The 23822-nt window shown below is 36.0% G+C and overlaps 2 long non-coding RNA genes across 10 annotated transcripts in view; one reads left to right on the forward strand and one right to left on the reverse strand.

The window, feature by feature from the left end:
* The window catches only part of LOC309638843, a 516516-nt gene that overhangs the window by 402053 nt on the left and 90641 nt on the right, over positions 1 to 23822 (forward strand). The gene's annotated exons all lie outside the window — the stretch shown is intronic.
* LOC309638850 overlaps positions 1 to 23822 on the reverse strand; it is a 220875-nt gene that overhangs the window by 23744 nt on the left and 173309 nt on the right. The window lies entirely within an intron of this gene.

The following is a 23822-nucleotide window of genomic DNA, read 5'->3' on the forward strand; positions in this document are numbered from 1 at the left end:
GTGGGTCTATTTCTGTTTTGTAATCAAATTCATTTGTATCATTTTTTCAGATTCCTCATATAAGCTATATCATATGATATTTGTCTTTCTCTGTCTGACTTACTTCACGTAGTATGATAATCTCTAGGTCCATCCATGTTGCTGTGAATGGCATTATTTTGTTCTCTTTTATGGGTGAGTAGTATTCCATTGTGTCTATATACCACATATTCTTTATCCATTCATCTATCAATGGACATTAAGGTTGTTTCCATGTTTTGGCTATTGTAAATAATGCTGCTATGAGCATAGGGGTGCATGTATCTTTTGGAGTTAGAGTTTTCTCTGGATATATGCCCAGGAATGGGATTGTGTCTCCCTCCCTCCCACACTCCCTGTCCCACCCCTCTAGGTGGTGACAAAGCCCAGAGGTGATCGCCCTGTGCTATGCAGCTGCTTCCCACTAGCTATCAGTTTTATATTTGGTAGTGTGTGTGTTTCCATGCCACTCTCTCACTTTGTCCCAGCTTACCCTTCCTCCTCCCCACGTCCTCAAGTCCATTCTCTAGTAAGTCCGTGTCTTTATTCCTGTGCTGCCCCTAGTTTCTTCATGACAACTTATTTATTTATTTATTTATTTATAGATTCCATATATATGTGTTAGCATACGGTATTTGTTTTTCTCTTTCTGACTTACTTCACTCTGTATGACAGACTCTATGTCCATCTACCTCACTACAACTAACTCAATTTCGTTGCTTTTTATGGCTGAGTAATATTCCATTGTATATATATGCCACATCTTCTTTATCCACTCATCTATCAATGGACACTTAGGTTGCTTCCATGTCCTGGCTATTGTAAATAGAACTGCAGTGAACATTTTGGTACGTGACTCTTTTTGAATTATGGTTTTCTCAGGGTATATGCCCAGTAGTGGGATTGCTGGGTCGTATGGTAGTTCTATTTTTAGTTTTTTAAGGAAACTCCGTACTGTTCTCCATACTGGCTGTATAAATTTACATTCCCACCAACAGTAACACAATCATAGTAGCAGACTTTAACACCCCACATTCACCAATGGGCAAATCATCCAAAATGAAAATAAATAAGGAAACACAAGCTTTAAATGACACATTAAACAAGATGGACTTATTTGGTATTTATAGGACATTCCATCCAAATCCAACAGAATACATTTTCTTCTCAAGCGCTCATGCAGCATTCTCCAGGATAGATAGTATCTTGGGTCACGAATCAAGCCTTGGTAAATTTAAGAAAATTGAAAGCATATCAAGTATCTTTTCCGACCACAACGCTATGAGACTAGATATCAATTACAGGAAAAATCTGTAAAAAATACAAACACATGGAGGCTAAACAACGCACTACTTAATAACCAAGAGATCACTGAAGAAATCAAAGAGGAAATCGAAAAATACCTAGAGACAAATGACAATGGAAATACAATGATCCAAAACCTATGGGATGCAGCAAAAGCAGTTCTAAGAGGGAATTTTATAGCAATACAATCCTACCTTAAGAAACAAGAAACATCTCAGATAAAAAGCCTAAAGTTACACCTAAAGCAATTAGAGAAAAAAGAACCAAAAACCCCGTAATTTAGCAGAAGGAAAGAAATAATAAATATGAGATCAGAAATAAATAAAAAAGAAATGAAGGAAACGATAGCAAAGATCAATAAAACTAAAAGCTGGTTCTTTGAGAAGATAAACAAAATTGATAAACCCTTAGCCAGACTCATCAAGAAAAAACGGGAGAAGACTCAAATCAACAGAATTAGAAATAAAAAAGGAGAAGTAACAATTGACACTGCAGAAACACAAAGGATCATGAGAGAATACTACAAGCAACTGTATGCCAATAAAATGGACAACCTGGAAGAAATGGACAAATTCTTAGAAAAGCACAACCTTCCGAGACTGAATCAGGAAGAAATAGAAAATATAAACAGACCAATCACAAGCACTGAAATTGAAACTGTGATTAAAAATCTTCCAGCAAACAAAAGCCCAGGACCATATACGACAAATCCACAGTGAACATCGTCCTCAATAGTGAAAAACTGAAACCATTTCCACAAAGATCAGGAACAAGAAAAGGTTGCCCACTCTCACCACTATTATTAAACATAGTTTTGGAAGCTTTAGCCACAGCGACCAGGCAAGAAAAAGAAATAAAAGAAATCCAAATCAGAAAAGAAGAAGTAAATCTGTCACTGTTTGCAGATGACATGATACTCTACATAGAGAATCCTAAAGATGCTACCAGAAAACTACCAGAGCTAATCAATGAATTTGGTAAAGTAGCAGGATACAAAATTAATGCACAGAAATCTTACATTCCTATACAGTAATGATGAAAAATCTGAATGAGAAATTAAGGAAAAATTCCAATTTACCATTGCAACCAAAAGAATAAAATACCTAGGAATAAACCTACCTAAAGAGACAAAAGACCTATATGCAGATAACTATAAGACACTGATCAAAGAAATTAAAGATGACACAAACAGATGGAGGGATATACCAAGTTCTTGGATTAGAAGAATCAACATTTTGAAAATGACTGTACTACACAAAGCAATCTACAGATGCAATGCAATCCCTATCAAACTACCACTGGCATTTTTTACAGAACTAGGACAAAAAAATTCACAATTTGTATGGAAACACAGAAGACCCCGAATAGCCAAAGCAATCTTGAGAAAGAAAAGCGGAGCTGGAGGAATCAGACTCCCTGACTTCAGACTATGCTACAAAGCTACAGTAATCAAGACAGTCTTGTACTGGCACAAAAACAGAAATATAGATCAATGGAACAGGATAGAAAGCCCAGAGGTAAACCCACACACATACGGTCACCTTATTTTTGATAAAGGAGGGAAGAATATACAGTGGAGAAAAGACAGCCTCTTTAATAAGTGGTGCTGGGAAAACTGGACAGCTACATGTAAAAGAATGAAATTAGAACACTCCCTAACACCATAAACAAAAATATTCTGTTGTTTTTGAATGGAATGTTGTATAAATATCAATTAAGTCCATCTTGTTTCATGTGTCATTTAAAGCTTATGTTTCCTTATTTATTTTCATTTTGGTTGATCTGTCCATTGGTGAAAGTGGGGTGTTAAAGTCCCCTACTATTATTGTGTTACTGTCAATTTCCCCTTTTATGGCTCTTAGCATTTGCCTTATGTATTGAGATGCTCCTATGTTGGGTGCATAAATATTTACAATTGTTTTATCTTCTTCTTGGATTGATCCCTTGATCATTATGTAGTGTTCTTCTTTCTCTCTTGTAATAGCCTTTAAAGTCTATTTTGCCTGATATGAGAATTGCTACTCCACCTTTCTTTTGATTTCCATTTGCAGGGAATATCTTTCTCTTTCCTCTCACTTTTTGTCTGTATGTGTCCCTAGGTCTGAAGTGGGTCTCTTATAGGCAGCATATATACAGGTCTTGTTTTTGTATCCATTCACGCAGACTATGTCTTTTGGTTGGAGCAGTTAATCCATTTACATTTAAGATAATTATCGATATGTATGTTCCTATTACCAATTTCTTAATTGTTTTGGGTTTGGTATTGTAGATCTTTTCCTTCTCTTGTGTTTCCTACCTAGAGAAGTTCCTATAGCATTTGTTATAAAGCTGGTTTGGTGGTGCTGAATTCTCTTAGCTTTTGCTTATGTGTAAAGAGTTTAATTTCTCCGTCGAATCTGAATGAGATCCTTGCTGGGTAGAGTAATCTTGGTTGTAGGTTTTTCCCTTTCATCATTTTAAATATGTCCTGCCACTCCCTTCTGGCTTGCAGAATTTCTGCTGAAAGATCAGCTGTTAACCTTATGGGGATTCCCTAGTGTGTTATTTGTTATTTGTTGCTTTTCCCTTGCTGCTTTTTGTATTTTTTCTTTATATTTAATTTTTAATAATTTGATTAATTTGTTTCTTGGCATGTTTCCCCTTGGATTTATCCTGTATGGACCTCTCTGTGCTTCCTGGACTTGATTGACTATTTCCTTTCCCATATTAGGGAAGTTTTCAACTATAATCTCTTCAAATATTTTCTCAGACCATTTCTTTTTCTCTTCTTTTTCTGGGACCCCTATAATTCGAATGTTGGTGCATTTAAGGTTGTCCCAGAGGTCTCTGAGACTGTCCTCAATTCTTTTCATTCTTTTTTCTCTCTTCTGCTCTGTGGTAGTTATTTTCACTATTTTATCTTCCACGTCACTTATCTGTTCTTCTGCCTCAGTTATACTGCTATTAATTCCTTCTAGAGAATTTTTAATTTCATTTATTGTGTTGTTCATCATTGTTTGTTTGCTCTTTTGTTCTTCTAGGTCCTTGTTAAATGTTTCTTTGTTTTCTCCATTCTATTTCCAAGATTTTGAATCATCTTTACTATCGTTACTCTGAATTCTTTTTCAGGTAGACTGCCTATTTCCTCTTCATTTGGTCTAGTGGGTTTTTACCTTGCTGCTTCATCTGCTGTGTAGTTTTCTGTCTTCTCATTTTGCTTAACTTACTGTGTTTAGCATCTCCTTTTCACAGGCTGCAGGTTTGTTGTTCCCATTGTTTTTGGTGTCTGCCCCCTGTGGCTAAGGTTGGTTCGATGGGTTGTGTAGGCTTCCTGGTTGTGGGGGAGTGGTGCCTGTGTCCTGATGGATGAGGCTGGATCTTATCTTTCTGGTGGGCAGGAGCGTGTCTGGTGGTGTGTTTTGGTGTGTCTGTGAACTTAATATGATTTTAGGCAGCCTCTCTGCTAGTGGGTGGGTTTGTGTTCCTGTCTTGCTAGTTGTTTGGCATGGGGTGTCCAGCACTGGAGCTTGCTGGTCGTTGAGTAGAGCTGGGTCTTAGCGTTGAGATGGAGATCTCTGGGAAAGCTCTCGCCGATTGGTAATATGTGGGGTCGGGAGGTCTCTGGTGGTCCAATGTCCTGAACTCAGCTCTCCCACCTCTGAGTCTCAGGCCTGACACCTGGCTGGAGCATCACGACCCTGTCAACCACACGGTAGAGACAAGATAAAGTTATGACAAAGCTCAGCCTTTTCTTCTATTCCGGAGACCTTGTTCTTCTGTAACTGTGCTTGAGACAGATGACTGGATGTTCTCGACCGCAGGTCCTTTATCCTTTGGGGTTTCAAGTGGGGCCGGAGGTGTAGGCAGGTCTAGCAGAAGGCCCAGGGTCATGCTATTGCATCTCTGCTGGGCCTGGAAAGTTTCATACCAACTCTTCCAAGCTGCAAAGCCCCATGAGAGGAAAGAAAATACTTCTAGTGTCACCAACCATGTCTGTTTGTCGGAGGCACAGCACTCCTGGTTGCTGAGATGCTGAAGTTTGCAGCAAAGAGAGTTTGCGTTGGGAGTGTGGGGAAGGGTGATTGGGAAAGGCAGATAATTACATTTAAATGTTTCTAATTTTAGTTCTTATAGTGATTATAATTATAAGTACTAGGCTTTCAATAGCTTATAAAGACTCCTTTCTAGAAATAAGAGGAATTTAGTTCACTTACTAGAGTCTTCTCCTATCTGCATTCCAATTTATATTATATTATTATTTTCAATTCTTCAAGTTATTACCTTCATGATTTTAAATGATAATGGTTCTTCAATTTCAAAATTATCTCCACCATGTAAGATTGCTTCTTTTGCTTGATAAATATTTACTGAGTGCCCACATTGACCAAATACTGTGTTAGATTCTGGCAACAAAATGTCTAAAACAGACATAAACCCTGTCATTATGGAAATTACTACCTAATGAAAGGGTAAAAATCAATCATTGATAACATAAACAAATAAATTGTAATGACAAGTACTACCCAGAAGTTAATAAAGTTATGAGAATTTACATTAAGGAGGTTTTGGATGGCTTCTCAGAAGAGATTACCCTTGATAAGAGATCTGAAGGATGAGTAGGATTTAACTACGTGCAAAATGGTAATAGGAGCATTCCAGGCAGAGGAGCAGCTCGTGTAAATGCCCTGTGGCAGAAAAGTCATGGAGAGTTTGATATGCAAGAAGTCAGTGGGACTCAGTGGAGAAAGTCAGGAAGAGCAGAGAGTTAAGACAAAAAAGATAAATTTAATCTGGCCATGCAGAGCCTGAAGGCTTTATTAAGGAGTTTTGCCCTTTCCTAAGAGCAAGGGAAAGGCACTTAATGGTTTTTAAGTAGAGGCAAATCGTTATCAGAATAGAGTTTCAAAAAGTTTACCCTGATTATAGTTTCGTGGATATAAATAAATGAGCTGGGGTATTTTTTTCCATCTAGCTTTTACTTCTGTCAGTCAACCTTGCTTTGAAGTTGCCAAGATTTTTGTTATTTGATTTACTTTATTACTATGAGCCTTCCATGTTTTCCCTATAGGTTCAATATAAATGTTAAAAAGAATAAAGCTATCTAGTACCCTTTTACCCAACAATCCCACTCCTAGGTATTTGTCTGAACACAAATGAGTGCATACAACCACCAAAAACTGTGGAAGGATGTTCACAGCAGTTTTATTCATAATAGCCAAAAACCAAAACCAACTCAAACGTCCGAAAGGAGAATGGCTAAATTGTGGTATATAAGTGATGTGATATATTAAATATTACACAGCAATGAAAACAGAATGAACTACTGGCAAACATGATTATAAGAATGACTCTCCCAGCAAAAGAAGCCAAGCACAAAATAATACACACCATAGGACTGTATATAGATGAAGTTCAAGAACTGACAGAACTAATCAATGGTGATAGAAGTGGAAATGGTATTTACCATTTTTTGGGTGGGAGGGGTATGACTGGAAAGGGGCTTAACATTAACCTTCTGGAGGTGCTGGAAATGTTCTATATTTTAATCTTGGTAGTCATTACTTAGATGTATACACCTTTAAAAATTCATTAAACCTTATAAAGATTAGCCAACTTGATGCTCATTAGTCTATATATACTCTACCTCAACAAAAACGTAAAAAGAAAAACAATAATTGGCATTTATGACACTGATATTGCAAATACTCCAGATCCAAGTGACCCATTTGGCACATATTCATGTGTATGCCTCTAAGGAGACTTTTCCAAGGGTGAAGGTCAGATTGATTCTTTCTTATCTTATATTCTATGATTTTCTCCAAATCATGCCATACAGACAGTGTACTTTCAAAGTCGTTGCATGTCAGAAAGTGTCTCTGTTTCACTCTTTCATTTTCTTAATTGTTTGGTTTTAAATCATTTCCCCTTAGAACATTGAAGGAATTGTTCCATTGTTTTCTAGAATATGGTATATTCAAGTTATTCTGATTTTTGTAGCTTTTAAAATTTCTTTTGAAAGCTTTATGGCACTTTCTTTTACACTTGAAGTTCTGAAATTTTGCAATAATGTGTGTAGATACTGTGTTAGATTTCTATTACTGCTTAACAGATTACCACAAATTTAGCAGTTTAAAATAACACCTGTTTATTATAGCATAATTTCTGTAGGTCAGAACTCCAGGAAAGGCTTAGCTAAGTCCTCTGCTCAGGGTCTCACAGGCTAAAATCAAGGTGTTTATTTGGCTGCATTCTCATCTGGAGGCTCGACTAGGGAAGAATTTATTTCCATGGTCCCTCAGGTTGTTGGCAAAATTTATTTCCTTGATGCTGTAGAATTCACGGAAAGTTCCTTTTTCAAACATAGCAAAAGAAAGTTTCTTCTTCTAGTTTCTAAGCTCAGGGAAGTCCTAAATCCACTTTTAAAGAACTCACTTGATTAGGTCAGGCCTACCTAGGAGACTATTCTAGATATGGATAACTCAACTCAAAGTCAAACTGTTTAGGGACCTTAATTATATCTGCAAAATCCCTCCACCTTTACCATACAATGTAACCTAGCATGGGAGTAAGAGCCATCATAGTTTTAGGTTTTAGGTTCCTCCCCGTACTCAAGGGGAGATTATAGGGGGCATGTACTAAAAGGGGTGGGAATCTTGGAGGCCATTTTAAAATACTGCCTACCACAGATTTTTTTAAAATTATTTTTTATTATTTTTGATACTCATTTTAATATCCCCCAAATTTGGAATAACCTGAGCTCAATAACTATTTGCTGAATAAGTAAACAAACAATGAATTAATACACAGTTACTTTGTAGCCCTTTTCAAATCTAAAGATGTAGGTCTTCTGCTCAGAGAAATGTTCCTGTTACATCTTCAACAATTTGTTTTACTTTGTTTTTGAACACTTTATAAAACATATTTTAAATAACTATTACCCAGGTTTCAGTATTTTCTCTCACGTTTTTCATCTCTTTGTGGTTTTGCTTTATGTTTTTAGATATAAGTGCAGAGAGGGATAAACATTTCAGAGTATTTCAGATCAGCAACTTTAATAACTTGTGTCCAAGTTATTATTCAGTTATCCTCTTCAGTGTTTTATTTTAGCAGCCATATGTATCATTTCCAAGAACAGTTTCTGGTGCTTTGATTCTGTTCAATTCTGGATAAGATAGTTTCTCAAATCTCTCTGAGAGTACTGAAATAGCATTTTTTAAGTTCTCTTTCCCTCCTGAATTACCTTTTTGTTTCCAGAATCAATTATTCTTTTCTATAGGCCTTCTTCTGTTGACTTTATAAGCCTCATTGTTGTTTGACTCAAATGTCTGGTGACCCATGGTTACCCATTCATATTTATTAGTGAATCACAAAGTAGTTTTGATATAGTGGATGGTCCATGACTTTTATCCTATCTCTGATGTGCCATGCTCTTTCCCACCTTCCTGCCTTAGCTCATACTGTTACTCTATCTGCATCTGTAAGACATTCATAGTCCCAGCATTCACAACAGCTCCCATCTCTTATTATTCACTTAAAGTCAAAAGCACACAATTTAGAACTTAGCATCAATTGAACATATATTAGCAGGTTACCAGAATGGTTTTCCTGTGCAGCTATGCTGTCTGTTTTCCCGTTAGTCTTTCTTGAAAGGGTGGGCTGACTGCAGGCTTTGTGTGCATGGGTAAGGTATGCATTGCAGCATGACTGACTTTAGTTGTACATCAAAAAAATACACACATTGGAGGAGCCAGCCAATACGAATTACTCTGAGGACACATTATCACTTTCCCCTCTTGGTCAGATTTGTCTTTTAAAAGATCTCATTTGTTGGAAGGTTTAATTAGTCTTTGCTCTAATTCTTTTTCATGTACCAGCACCTACACCATCGTCCCTAATTCTCCCCTGACAGACAGTTCCATTTCCTAAATGGCAGCTCTCTGGATGTATCACAGAATGGAATATGATTGTAAGTCATGCTGTATGGGTTTAAGTGGAGCTATGAGTACCAAGACATTACTTGCCCAGTTGTTTAATAGAGAATATGTTAACTAATTCCTTGGTAACTACCCCACAGCCCACTTCTGCTCTCACTGCTTGACGACTTTGAGCATACAGCACCTCCTTTCTCTGCCAGAACGAAGGCCTTCCATTGCCATTGCAGCCTTCTGTGCCTCATCTGGCTCTCTTCTTTGCATTAGTAGTAAGCAAAATTACATTTGCAAAATCCTTTTCGCCACATAACTTAATCAGGGAGATGTCCTATCATATTCAAGGGCACCTCTCACAATTAAGGGAAGGGAGATATACATGGACATGGGTAGAGAACTTTACCTTTAGGCAAAAAAGACGTAATTGAGGTCTGTTTTTCCTAGGTTAAATGAATGTAATATAGACACTTAGGGAAATAAATTCTTTATTTTTTCTATTATTAACCTAAGGGTCAATCTGAAGCCCCTGATTCTCCCACTAGGAAAAGGGAAATGAGTCAACTTGTACTTATAAAGTGTCTACTATAAGCTAGGCATCATGCTGTACATATTATATACAAGTTCAATTGTATCATCCTGATATAATTATTATAATATAACTTATAATTTTATAATAGAATTATATCTCTAGTATTTTAGTTTCACTGGAGGCAGGGAGTCCATTGGGGGGGATGTCTAAAAAGGTTCCATAAGAGAGCAATTTAAAAAAATTAAAAGTTGGGAAATAATGGTTTAGGGAAATAGATTGACTGCTCATTCTTCAGATTATCTTCTTAGATATTATTGCTCGCATTAGTGGATTTGATAGCTATGGAGCATCAGATTGTCTGCTCTGACCAAGATTGTCTACTCTGATCAAGAGTACAATTGGCCTGTTACCAATGGAATACAAATACTTATTATGCCCAAACAGATATCTGTGGAGGGAAACATTTGACATTTCATGTGAAAACTGAGTTGTGACCCAAATGCCACTTCTGCTAGAAGGTGACAAAGTCTGTAGACCACGCTAAGATTCTGCTTATGATCAACTCAAAATTACTTTATATCATATAAATACATAGGTGGTCAAGGGTCCAAAATTCTGTTTCAAACAGCATGGCAGAATAATGTTAGTCTAAAAGTTATCTGCCTCGTAAGGGGCAGTGGGGGGATCCTCATCTGTTTATAGATCAAATATATACATTTGGGCAGTACTATCCTTTCCCTCTTTTGTATGTGCTTTAAAAGAGTTTTACTTGTTTTTAGAACATCTACTGAGGTAATAGCTTCAGATTTAGAATAATTAAATTATAGTCCACTTTTCTAGCAAGAATCAGGTTACAGTTTGGGTGGTCTATTAATGTCACTCCTAAGGGGATGCAGGGATGAATTAATGCAACTTCCTCCTATCTGGTCTGAAATTTTACTCTACTTGCAAACTGATAAATAAGCCTGTTACTCTTTCATAAATGCTGCGAGAAGACACAAGACTCCTGAGTCAGAGAGAAAGGGCTTCATTACTTACAAGAAAGCAAGCAGCATAAGCACCAGTAAGTTTGCATCCTTTTCCCCTTGGGCCTCATGGCCCACAGGGGTGATGCAGAGAGCCCAGATTGGGAACCGGCTGTTTTATAGCAAGCAGTAAGCAAGACTGTTCTTTGCCTCATTTCATCCACCAAGGTTGTTCACTGCAAACACAACACTAAAAAATGGCGAGATAAAGAGTGATTAGGGCCATGAATTCTTTGCATACTAGGAAAGACAGTAGAAGCAAAAGAGACCTATAGGGGAGTATTCCCGATATCTCTCATTAGGACTTCTGCATACCTTCAGCTCAATGAGATGTGTTTCTTCCATAGCTACTATGGATACATTTCATTATTATACCTAATTCCGTGTTCTATTCCCTTTATTTCCTCTGGGCTTTCTCTAAGTTGGGCAAAGGAACACCCTGCAAAGAATCATTGCCTAAATAGAAATTACATTATTCACCTCGTGAAAAGATACTAGCAATGTTAAGAAAGAAACCAACTATATTTGTGCTGTATCAAAATTTAGGAGCACTGAGAGATTAGATAGAACATGTTTTCAGATTAACATCAGGTAATATTGTAAAGAAGATCTCTAATAGCATCGGAAGTTGGACAAGGTAAATTTTAAATTCTCAACTTTGTGTTTCTTTGATATTGTTCAGGGTCAATCCCCAGTATAATCTTGCAGACAGTTATCTCTCATTGTCCTTTTCCACTCAGTCTTTTGGAAAATCATAATGTTACTTAGAGGGAAGAGAGTATTTGTTGACACTGGATTAAATTATTGGAATTATCTTTTAATCTCATCATGCTACACTCTCTCCCACAAATAGAACAAGTTATGAGCCCTGTTTTTCTATAGAGCACTAGCAACTCTTTTATGTTCAATTTTGTCTTTAAAGAGATTTACTAACAGTATAAGCATAAATAACTAGCAAAATAACCAGAAAGAATTAGTCTCTCTAAGAAGCAAAGGAGGGTGGGGAAAGAATTACAATAGGTTTTATGTAACCCCATGCAACATCTATGCACTAAGGCATAGACACTTTGTGAGGTGTGTGTTTGAGTCAGAAAGGAAAATAGGGCTCTTTGGATCCCCCGGAGAATTTCTGTTTAAACTAAAATATGTGAGCTTGTTGCTCAAGACCTGTTTTGACCCAATACTCTTTATGGCTCTTGCAATTCTAGAATGATTTTTCTGCACTGTGCCACGTGTATATAAGTTCTGGTGAAGTCAGCTGATCAAATACTGTGGTTTTATTCAGGTTGAATTTTGTAGACATGGCCTCATGTAGAAGTGTGCATTTGTTCTTGCAATTCAAATTTTGTCTTCCTTTCTTGACTTTATAACTACATTGAGCTCCTGTTTAGAAATTCTCTGTGGTCAACAACCCAAGGGTTAAGTTCCAAGGCATATCAGGCTCATAAAACAGGTATAGCCAAACACCTGAATCCTGTAGATTGAAAAAATAAAGACAAAGAGAAGGTGGTTAAGTTAAAGCCACCTTGAGGCACCAGAAAGTTATGGGTTGGTGGATTTTATAAGACTACTTACTATGCTCTTTAATTAGAAAGAGAGAGCAGTTACCATAGTGACACCACATCTAACGGTGTTTATGCTACTTCTGAGATACAAAACATCTTCTTCCAGGGACACACTGACCAACACAGCTTGTTATAAGAAGTTTTATGCCTAAGATTAGGCTTGCAGGAGTAAAAACATTTTTCAGTGATATGAGGAACATACACACACATGCATACACACATACACATCCACAAACATATGTAATCTTAATTTTCAGTGTTCATTTATTATAGCACAGATTTAACTCATATTCTTTCTTCTCCAATATTTTTAAAGATCAAAATGTTTTGCTAAACTTCAGGGAAAATAAAATCCATTTAAGAATAGCAAATAGGGCAGACAGAAGCAAGAAGAACTACAATCCTGCAGCCTGTGGAACAAAAACCACATTCACTGAAAGATAGACAAGACGAAAAGGCAGAGGGCTATGTACCAGACGAAGGAACAAGATAAAACCCCAGAAAAACAACTAAATGAAGTGGAGATAGGCAACCTTCCAGAAAAATAATTCAGAATAATGATAGGATGATCCAGGACCTCGAAAAAGAAAATGGAGGCAAAGATCGAGAAGATGCAAGAAATGTTTAACAAAGACCTAGAAGAATTAAAGAACACACAAACAGAAATGAACAATACAATAACTGAAATGAAAACTACACTAGAAGGAATCAATAGCAGAATAACTGAGGCAGAAGAATGGATAAGTGACCTGGAAGACAGAATGGTAGAATTCACTGCTGTGGAACAGAATAAACAAAAAAGAATGAAAAGAAATGAAGACAGCCAAAGAGACATCTGGGACAACATTAAATGCAACAACATTCGCATTACAGGGGTCCCAGAAGGAGAAGAGAGGGAGAAAGGACCCAAGAAAATATTTGAAGAGATTATAGTCAAAAACTTCCCTAACATGGGAAAGGAAATAGCCACCCAAGTCCAGGAAGCGCAGCGAGTCCCATACAGGATAAACACAAGGAGAAACACGCCGAGACACATAGTAATCAAATAGGCAAAAATTAAAGACAAAGAAAAATTATTGAAAGGAGCAAGGGAAAAACGACAAATAACATACAAGGGAACTCCCATAAGGTTAACAGCTGATTTCTCAGCAGAAACTCTACAAGCCAGAAGGGAGTGGCATGATATACTTAAACTGAAGAAAGGGAAGAACCTACAACCAAGATTACTCTACCCGGCAAAGATCTCATTCAGATTCGATGGAGAAATCAAAAGCTTTACAGACAAGCAAAAGCTAAGAGAACTCAGCACCACCAAATCAGCTCTACAACAAATGCTAAAGGAACTTCTCTAAGTGGGAAACACAAGAGAAGAAAAGGACCTACAAAAACAAACCCAAAACAATTAAGAAAATGGTCATAGGAACATACATATCGATAATTACCTTAAATGTGAATGGGTTAAGTGCTCCAACCAAAAGACACAGGCTTGCTGAATGGATACAAAAACAAGACCCATCTATATGCTGTCTACAAGAGATGCACTTCAGACCTAGGGACACATACAGACTAAAAGTGAGGGGCTGGATAACGATATTCCATGCAAATGGAAATCAAAAGAAAGCTGGAGTAGCAATACGCAGATAAAATAGACTTTAAAATAAAGAATGTTATAAGGGACAAGGAAGGACACTACATAATGATCAAAGGATCAATCCAAGAAGAAGATATAACAATTATAAATATATATGCACCCAACATAGGAGCACCTCAATACATAAGGCAACTGCTAACAGCTATAAAAGAGGAAATCGACAGTAACACAATGATAGTGGGGGACTTTAACACCTCACTTACACCAATGGACAGATCATTCAAAATGAAAATAAATAAGGAAACAGAAGCTTTAAATGACACAATAGACCAGGTAGGTTTAATTGATATTTATAGGACATTCCATCCAAAAACAGCAGATTACACTTTCTTCTCAAGTGCACACAGAACATTCTCCAGGATAGATGACATCTTGGGTCACAAATCAAGCCTCAGTAAATTTAAGAAAAATGAAATCATATCAAGCATCTTTTCTGACCACAATGCTATGAGATTAGAAATGAATTACAGGGGAAAAAACGTAAAAAACACAAACACATGGAGGCTAAAGAATACGTTACTAAATAACCAAGAGATCACTGAAGAAATCAAAGAGGAAATCAAAAAATACCTAGAGACAAAGGACAGTGAAAACACGACGATCTCCTATGGGATGCAGCAAAAGCAGTTCTAAGAAGGAAGTTTATAGCTATACAAGCTATATAAGCTTGTATAAGCTATACAAGCTATACAAGCCTACCTCAAGAAACAAGAAAAATCTCAATTAAACAATTAACCTTACAACTAAAGGAACTAGAGAAAGAAGAACAAACAAAACCCCAAAGTTAGCAGAAGGAAAGAAATCATAAACATCAGAGCAGAAATAAATGAAATAGAAACAAAGAAAACAATAGCAAAGATCAATAAAACTAAAAGCTGGTTCTTTGAGAAGACAAACAAAATTGATAAACCATTAGCCAGACTCATCAAGAAAAAGAGGGAGAGGACTCAAATCAATAAAATTAGAAATGAAAAAGGAGAACTTACAACAGACACCGCAGAAATACAAAGCATCCTAAGAGACTACTACAAGGAACTCTATGCCAATAAAATGGACAATCTAGAAGAAATGAACAAATTCTTAGAAAGGTATAACCTTCGAAGACTGAACCAGGAAGAAATAGAAAATATGAACAGACCAATCACAAGTAATGAAATTGTAACTGTGATTAAAAATCTTCCAACAAACAAAAGTCCAGGACCAGATGGCTTCACAGGTGAATTCTATCAAATATTTAGAGAAGAGCTAACACCCATCCTTCTCAAACTCTTCCAAAAAATTGCAGAGAAAGGAACACTCCCAAACTCATTCTATGAGGCCACCATCACCCTGATACCAAAACCAGACAAACATACTACAAAAAAAGAAAATTACAGACCAATACCACTGATGAATATAGATGCAAAAATCCTCCACAAAATACTAGCAAACAGAATCCAACAACACCTTAAAAGGATCATACACCATGATCAAGTGAGATTTATCCCAGGGATGTAAGGATTCTTCAATATATGCAAATCAATCAATGTGATACACCATATTAACAAATTGAAGAATAAAAATCATACGATCATCTCAATAGACACAGAAAAAGCTTTTAACAAAATTCAACACCCATTTATGATAAAAACTCTCCAGAAAGTGGGCACAGAGGGAACCTACTTCAACATAATAAAGGCCATATACGACAAACCCACAACAAACATCATTCTCAATGGTGAAAAACTGAAAGCATTTCCTCTAAGATCAGGAACAAGACAAGGATGTCCACTCTCGCCAATATTATTCAACATAGTTTTGGAAGTCCTAGGCATGGCCATCAGAGAAGAAAAAGAAATAAAAGGAATCCAAATTGGAAAAGAAGAAGTAAAACTGTCACTGTTTGCAGATGACATGATACTATACATAGAGAATCCTAAAGATGCCACCAGAAAACTACTAGAGCTAATCAATGAATTTGGTAAAGTTGCAGGATACAAAATTAATGCCGAGAAATCTCTTGCATTCCTATACACTAATGATGAAAAATCTGAAAGAGAAATTAAGGAAACACTCCCATTTACCATTGCAACAAAAAGAGTAAAATACCTAGGAATAAACCTACCTAGGGAGACAAAAGACCTGTATGCAGAAAACTATAAGACACTGATGAAAGAAATTAAAGATGATACCAACAGATGGCGAGATATACCATGTTCTTGGATTGGAAGAATCAATATTGTGAAAATGACTATACTACCCAAAGCAATCTACAGATTCAATGCAATCCTTATCAAATTACCAATGGCATTTTTTATGGAACTAGAACAAAAAATCTTAAAATTTGTATGGAGACACAAAAGACCCCAAATAGCCAAAGCAGTCTTGAGGGAAAAAAATGGAGCTGGAGGAATCAGACTCCCTGACTTCAGAGTATACTACAAAGCTACAGTAATCAAGACAATATGGTACTGGCACAAAAACAGAAACGTAGATCAATGGAACAAGATAGAAACCCCAGGGATAAACCCATGCACCTATGGTCAACTAATCTATGACAAAGGAGGCAAGGATATACAATGGAGAAAAGACAGTCTCTTCAATAAGTGGTGCTGGGAAAACTGGACAGCTACATGTAAAAGAATGAAATTAGTACACTTCCTAACACCATACACAAAAATAAATTCAAACTGGATTTGAGACCTAAATGTAAGAGCAGACACTATAAAACACTTAGAGGGAAACATAGGAAGAACACTCTTTGACATTAATCACAGCAAGATCTTTTTTGATCCACCTCCTAGAGTAATGGAAATAAAAACAAAAATAAACAAATGGGACCTAATGAAACTTAAAAGCTTTTGCACAGCAAAGGAAACCATAAACAAGACAAAAAGACAACCCTCAGAATGGGAGAAAATATTTGCAAAGAAATCAACGGACAAAGGATTAATCTCCAAAATATATAAACAGCTCATGCAGCTCAATATTAAAGAAACAAACAACCCAATCTAAAAATGGGCAGAAGACCTAAATAGACATTTCTCCAAAGAAGACATACAGATGGCCAAGAAGCACATGAAAAAATGCTCAACATCACTAATTATTAGAGAAATGCAAATCAAAACTACAATGAGGTATCACCTCACACCAGTTAGAATGGGCATCATCCGGAAATCTACAAACAGCAAATGCTGGAGAGGGTGTGGAGAAAAGGGAACCCTCTTGCACTGTTGGTGGGAATGTAAATTGATACAGCCACTATGGAGGTTCCTTAAAAAACTTAAAATAGAATTACCATATGACCCAGCAATCCCACTACTGGGCATATACCCAGAGAAAACCATAATTCAAAATGACACATGCACCCCAATGTTCATTGAAACACTATTTACAATAGCCAGGTCATGGAAGCAACCTTAATGCCCATCGACAGACGAATGGATAAAGAAGAAGTGGTACATATATACAATGGAATATTACTCAGCCATAAAAAGGAACGAAATTGGGTCATTTGTTGAGACATGGATGGATCTAGAGACTGTCATACAGAGTGAAGTAAGTCAGAAAGAGAAAAACAAATATCATATATTAACGCATGTATGTGGAACCTAGAAAAATGGTACAGATGAACCAGTTTGCAGGGCAGAAGTTGAGACACAGATATAGAGAACAAATGTATGGACGCCAAGGGGGGAAAGCCACGGGGGGTTGGGGATGGTGGTGTGATGAATTGAGCGATTGGGATTGACATGTATACACTGATGTGTATAAAATTGATGACTAATAAGAACCTGCTGTATAAAAAAATAAATAAAATTAGATTAAAAAATTAAAAAAAAAAAGAATAGCAAATATATTTATGCACAGCAAAGAAAACCATTAACAAAATGAAAAGGCCACCTACTGAATAGGGGAAAATAATTGCAAACCATATATCTGATAAGGAGTTAATATCCAAAAATATATAAAGAACTCATTCAATTTAATACCAAACACCTGCCCCCCAAAACCCTCCAAACAATCTGACTAAAAAAATGGACAGAGAATCTGAATGGACATTTTTCTAAACAAGCCATACAGATGACCAACAGATTATATGTAAAGATGCTCAACATCACTAATATTCAGGGAAATGCCAATCAAAACCACAGTGAGATATAACCTCACACCTATTAGAATAGCTGTTATCAAAAAGATAAGAGATAACAAGTGTTGGCAAGGATGTGGAGTAAAGGTTGGTGCGAATGTAAATTGGTGCAGGCACTATGGAACACAGTTTGGAGATTCCTCAAAAAATTAAAAATAGAACTACCGTATAATCCAGCAATTCCACTTCTGGTTATTTATCCAAAGAAAAGAAAAACACTAACTCGAAGAGATATACACATCCCCATGTTCATTGCAGCATTATTTATAATAGTCAAGATATGGAAACAACCTAAGTGTCCACTGATAGATGAATGGACAAAGAAAATATGATACACACACACAAACAATTGAATATTACTCAGCTATAAAAAAAGAATGAAATCTTGCCATTTGCAACTACGTGAATGGAACTTGAGGGCATTATGCTAAGTGAAATAAGTGAGACAGAGAAAGATAAATACCATATGACCTCCTTATATGTGGAATAAAAAAAATTGCTTGTAGGTACAGAAAACAGATTGGTGGTTGCCAGAAGCAGGGGGAAGGGGATGAAAACATACAAACTTCCTGTTATAAAATGCTTAAGTCATGGGGCTATAATGTACAGCATGGCAACGATAGCTAATACTGTATTGCATATTGGAAGTTCCTGAAAGAGTAAATCTCAAAAGTTCTCATCACAAGAGAAACAAATTCTGTAGCTATGTATGGTGATGGATGTTAACTAGACTTATTGTGGTGATCATTTCATAATATATACAAATTTTGAATCAGTAGACATGTTGTACATCTGAAACTAATACAGTGTTGTATGTCAATTATACCTCCATTTAAAAAAAAGTATAACAAATATAAATTGAGTTCTGCTGATATATGGACATGGAGGTATTTTTAATTCTTCCCTGAGAGTCATTAAATTTATATAATTTTTATTGAAACAACACTGTGAGTATTAATACAGAAATTAGGATATTATCTGTTTTGAGTGAATTAGATTTTAATTCCTGGCCAGGAAAACACGTTAAATTCCTGTTTGTGTAAAAAAAAAAATAAAACTCTTACTTATATAAAATAATTATTTAAGGAAGTAAAAATAGTTGGGCTAAATAGTACAGAATACAGCCCTCTATTAATCTCATAAACTAGTGAAATATATATCAAAGACAAACATGAATACAAACAAAAGGAAACATTATTTTATTATAGAAAAGAATGCCTTCTCTACATCTTCTTTCAGATGAATTTTAAGAAACTGAACAGGATTTAACCCTAAAGATTTTTGGAATGACCACCAAACCTGTACCAATAAATATCTTCTTTTTTGATGATATTTTTACATTGTCTATGGCACAGAGATCCATTTAAGGACTATCTTTCTGATCAGATTATTTCACTCAAATCCAATGTCAAAAGCAGAATGTACTTAACACAAGGCTGGAGTTATACATCATGTACCTTCCTTGTTTCTTAAAAGAATTATATTTACCTGTTTGCTCTTTACATCATCCCTACTTCTGAAAACAGGGCTTAATGTGATTGCTGCATGGATATTCAGATGTTCATAGTGAAACTTGCTTTCTGACCCAAAGATATAATGAACACTCAGAACTCAATATGGACTGTCATCAATGTAAAAATTACTTTTGAACTCAAAGTTTGTTGGAAGTAAATTTTTTGTTACTTGGACCCCGGACCACATTTTCATACAAAAACAATGTAATAAATATAGTTTAGGCTCCCTTGAAGGCTCATAAAGCCTATTTGATCTAGGATATAACAGAGCTGCTTTAGACTTGCAATAAAATATAATTGGCTATACTATATATAAAATCAGAACATAAAGCTGAAGAATAAATCATTTTATTACAAATGCTAATACCTGAGAAATTAGATTTTATTTCAGCAAAATATAGATTAATTAGAACTTTTTGGAACTTCGGAGGAAACTTTAGAGCCCTTCCAAAAATTTATTTACTCAGTAATTATTCAGGGAGCCCCTACTCTGAGCCAGCTATTATTCTAAGGACAGAAGGAGCAAACATGATAGATAAGGTTCCTAAAACTTTATTACAGTGGCAAAAATAAACAATATACAATAAATAACAACAGAAACAAAAAAAAGAATTTTACATTGTTACATAAATTGCAAAGTCAATAAGCTATGTGGCATGATGGAGTATAACTAGGGTCACTTAAGACAGAGAGAGCAGAAAAATGATTGCTGAACTGATGCTTGAAAGATGAAACGGGAGAGATAAGTAATAAGAATTATAAAGAGAAGGGATAATAAGGTAAAGGACCAGAAGTGAAAGGCCAGTGTGGTTGTGGCTGAGTGAGAAGAGAGTGGTTTGGGATAACAGGCAGATCAAGCAGGTCTGCATAGGCCATGGTGAGTATTTTGTGTTGAGAGCAATGAGAAGCTACTAAAGCTAAGATATAAAGCCCTTAATCAAGGCAGTAATGCCATCAGACTACAAGACCACTTCTTACAGCAGACCACTTACTGGTCAGCCCCCTTACGAAAAAATGTGGTGCTTGGGTTACTTTTTTATGTATTTTTCTCAAGCTATAGTCCCTATTCTCAGCTCCCATTTATAATCTTTACATTTAAAAAATGTTAATGTTGGAGCCATATAGAGAAAAAAAACAGAAAAACCAAAAAACTGAGGTTAAGAGGCTCTTAACTTCAATCTAAGAAAGATAATGGTGTATTGGGGTGCAGGGTGGCAGTGGGAATGGAAAGAAGTAAGAGGATTCAACATACATTTCCTGGGTAGCAGGAAGGGTAGAACCTAACGATGACTCCCAGATTTATTTCTCTAGCAACTAGGTGGATGCTAGTGCCATTTATAGTAGCTGAGGATTCAGGAGGAGGACTAGTTTAAGGAGATGGGGTAGGGAGGACAAAAATTCTGTTTGGGGGATATTATTAATAATTATGAGATGGCTATTAGACTTTATAGAGCAAATGTCAGGTAGGCAGTTGGATAAATTAGTCTGCAGCTCAGTATAAAATTTTCATATTTTGGTTCAGCTAGGATTGAGATCTTGCTGAGTGTGAATGGCTAATGATAGCAATATATAGTAATTTTAGGGTAAAAGGGTGCTACTAGTGTACTAAGGGACAGATGACAAAAACTAGGACTATATGTTCAACTGTTGATGGAGAGAGAAAAATTGTTGAACATAGTTGAAGTGAAATGCTTCTAGAGATGAATAGGAAACCTAAAGAGGGAAGTGAAGCAAAGGATCATGACAGAAAGTTTAAAAGTGGTAAAAATATTGGATTTGATATCTGGGTCGGTCCAAAAGTGTTGCTTGGGGACTGAGGACATATGGAAAAGAATAATTGTAGAGTAGGAATGATGGCTTTCTTTTTTAAGTTTATTCAACATTTGTGGCTATTCCTTTTTAAAATTTTTTTGTTATATATATCATCAATATCAATCCTATGATTACTTCCATAATTAGATCATATTTTATTTACTAAAAGAATGAAGAACATAAGGAAAATGAGGGAAGTGGTGGAAAGATATAGAGAAGAGAAAATAAAAATAGATAAAATACAGATATTTTAAAAATGGGTTTCTGCACAAAAACAAAAAAGTTCGTGTCAGGGAAAAAAACTCCTAGAGAACAACAGATAAAAATAGGATAAGAGAATATATATTTAACAAGACAGCTATTTGAAAACAGTAGAGATCAACTAAGGCTAACAGATTTTATGGGCTAAGATCTTAGAGAAAAGAAGATGTCACTCAGTTGAATCCTATATTCAACAAATATTTTCCAGTTGGTTCACGTATGTGGAGAAGCCTAGCCTAAATAGAAATCCTCGTATCTATGGTAGGCTTACTAGCCTGGAGAGACAAAAATAGGCCCCCATGTTCAGGAAATCAAAGATCCTGGGGGAAGAAGAAGCACAGGGGAATTAACTCCTATGTTCTGTGTTCAATTTTCTCTCAAGAAATTTGCCAGTTCCTAAGCTCTCTAGACCTGCAGCAAGAGGTCAAGAAATTGAGCAAAACCAGCTGATAAGAAGCTAAGAAGCAGATTGAAGGTTTACCTGACTTACAGTTCTGAAAAACAAAACTTGGAATTGAAATCTCTTCATGACCGTTTCAGTGAAACCTCAGGCTTTCTGTTGAGACCTCTGGAGGGCTGCACTATAGGAGTAGGAGTAAATTAGGAAGAGCAAAACATCACAAAGCTGAAACATAGCCTTGAATAATCTCAATGCCTGATTGTATTCAAATGGTTTTCTCATACCTATTTGCTGCCAGAAGGTGACTAACTTCTCTCTGGAGGAAGATAACTTCAACAAGAGCACCTATAATTTTTCATATACAATGTCTGGCAGACAATCTGAAATTACCAGTCTTGCCAGTAAATGAGACCAAATGACAGAAAGCCAACAGAAAATTTGCGCAATAAAACAGATCTATGATGATGCAGATACTGCAGTTTTTATCCAAACCAGACTTTCAAATAACCATGATTAATATATTCAATGATAGCATTTTTGGAAGTACAGTAACTATCACAAGAGAATTGGAATATATAATAAAGATTCAAATGGAAAGTCCGGAACTAAAAACATGCAATAACCTAAAACTGATAATTCAAAATATGCGTTTAACAGAAGAGAGAAAGAGAGAGCATTAGTGAATTGGAAGATAGAACAATAGGAAATATCCAGATTGCAGTATTGAGAGAAAAAAAATTAAAACACAGAAAATGTCATGAGACATATGGAAGTTGGTAAATAAGACTAACATAATGTATATTTGGAATCCCATATGGAAGTGAGAGAGAGAGAGAAATGTGAAACATATTATTAGAAAAGTTATTTCAAAGAATATTTCTAAACCTATGAAATACAACATCACAGGTCAAAGAAACATGGGATCCAAAGAGGATATATGCAAAGAAAACCACATGTAGGCACGTTATGAGTCAAACTGTTGAAAACCAAAGGCAAAAGGAAAATCTTAAAACAGAGAAAAATGATACAACACCCTCAAAGTACTAACATAACACCCTTTTCAACAGAAATAAGAGAGGTCAGAAAAAAAAATTGTATTCATTTACTAGGGTTATAGTTACAAAGTACCACAAACTGGCTGACTTAAAGAAACAGAAATGTGTTGTCTCACAGTTCTGAGGGCTAGAAGTCTGGAATTAAGGTGTTACCAGGATCAAGTTCCCTCTGAAACTTGTCGACGTGTCCTTTCTTGACTCTTCCTAGCTTCTGGTGGCTGGCTGGCAATCTTTGGCATTCCAGGGATTAAATAGATGAATCACTACAATCTTCCATCTTCATATAGCATTCTCCCTGGGTTTCTTCACATCATCTTCCCTACATGTTGGTCTGTCTCTATGTCCAAATTTCCCTTTTTTATAAGACCACCAGTCATGTTGCAGTAGAGCTCATCTTAATGATCTTATTTTAATTGGATTAGCTCTATAAAAACCCTATTTCCAAAATAAGGTCACATTCTGAGGTACTATTAGTTAGGTCTTTACATATATTTTGGGGGGACACAACCCATAACAGCAATAAAACGTCCTATTTGAATGATAAACCACAAGATCATCCTAATCCTTGCATAAATGTGGGGTATGTTTGATTCACCTGAGGGAGAAGTAGTGCTATAGAGTAATTTTAGATCAGACACTTTTTTAGGATGC

This window comes from Balaenoptera physalus (genome assembly GCF_965194825.1).
Source record: "Balaenoptera physalus genome assembly, chromosome: 11".
Classification (NCBI taxonomy): Eukaryota; Metazoa; Chordata; class Mammalia; order Artiodactyla; family Balaenopteridae; genus Balaenoptera; species Balaenoptera physalus.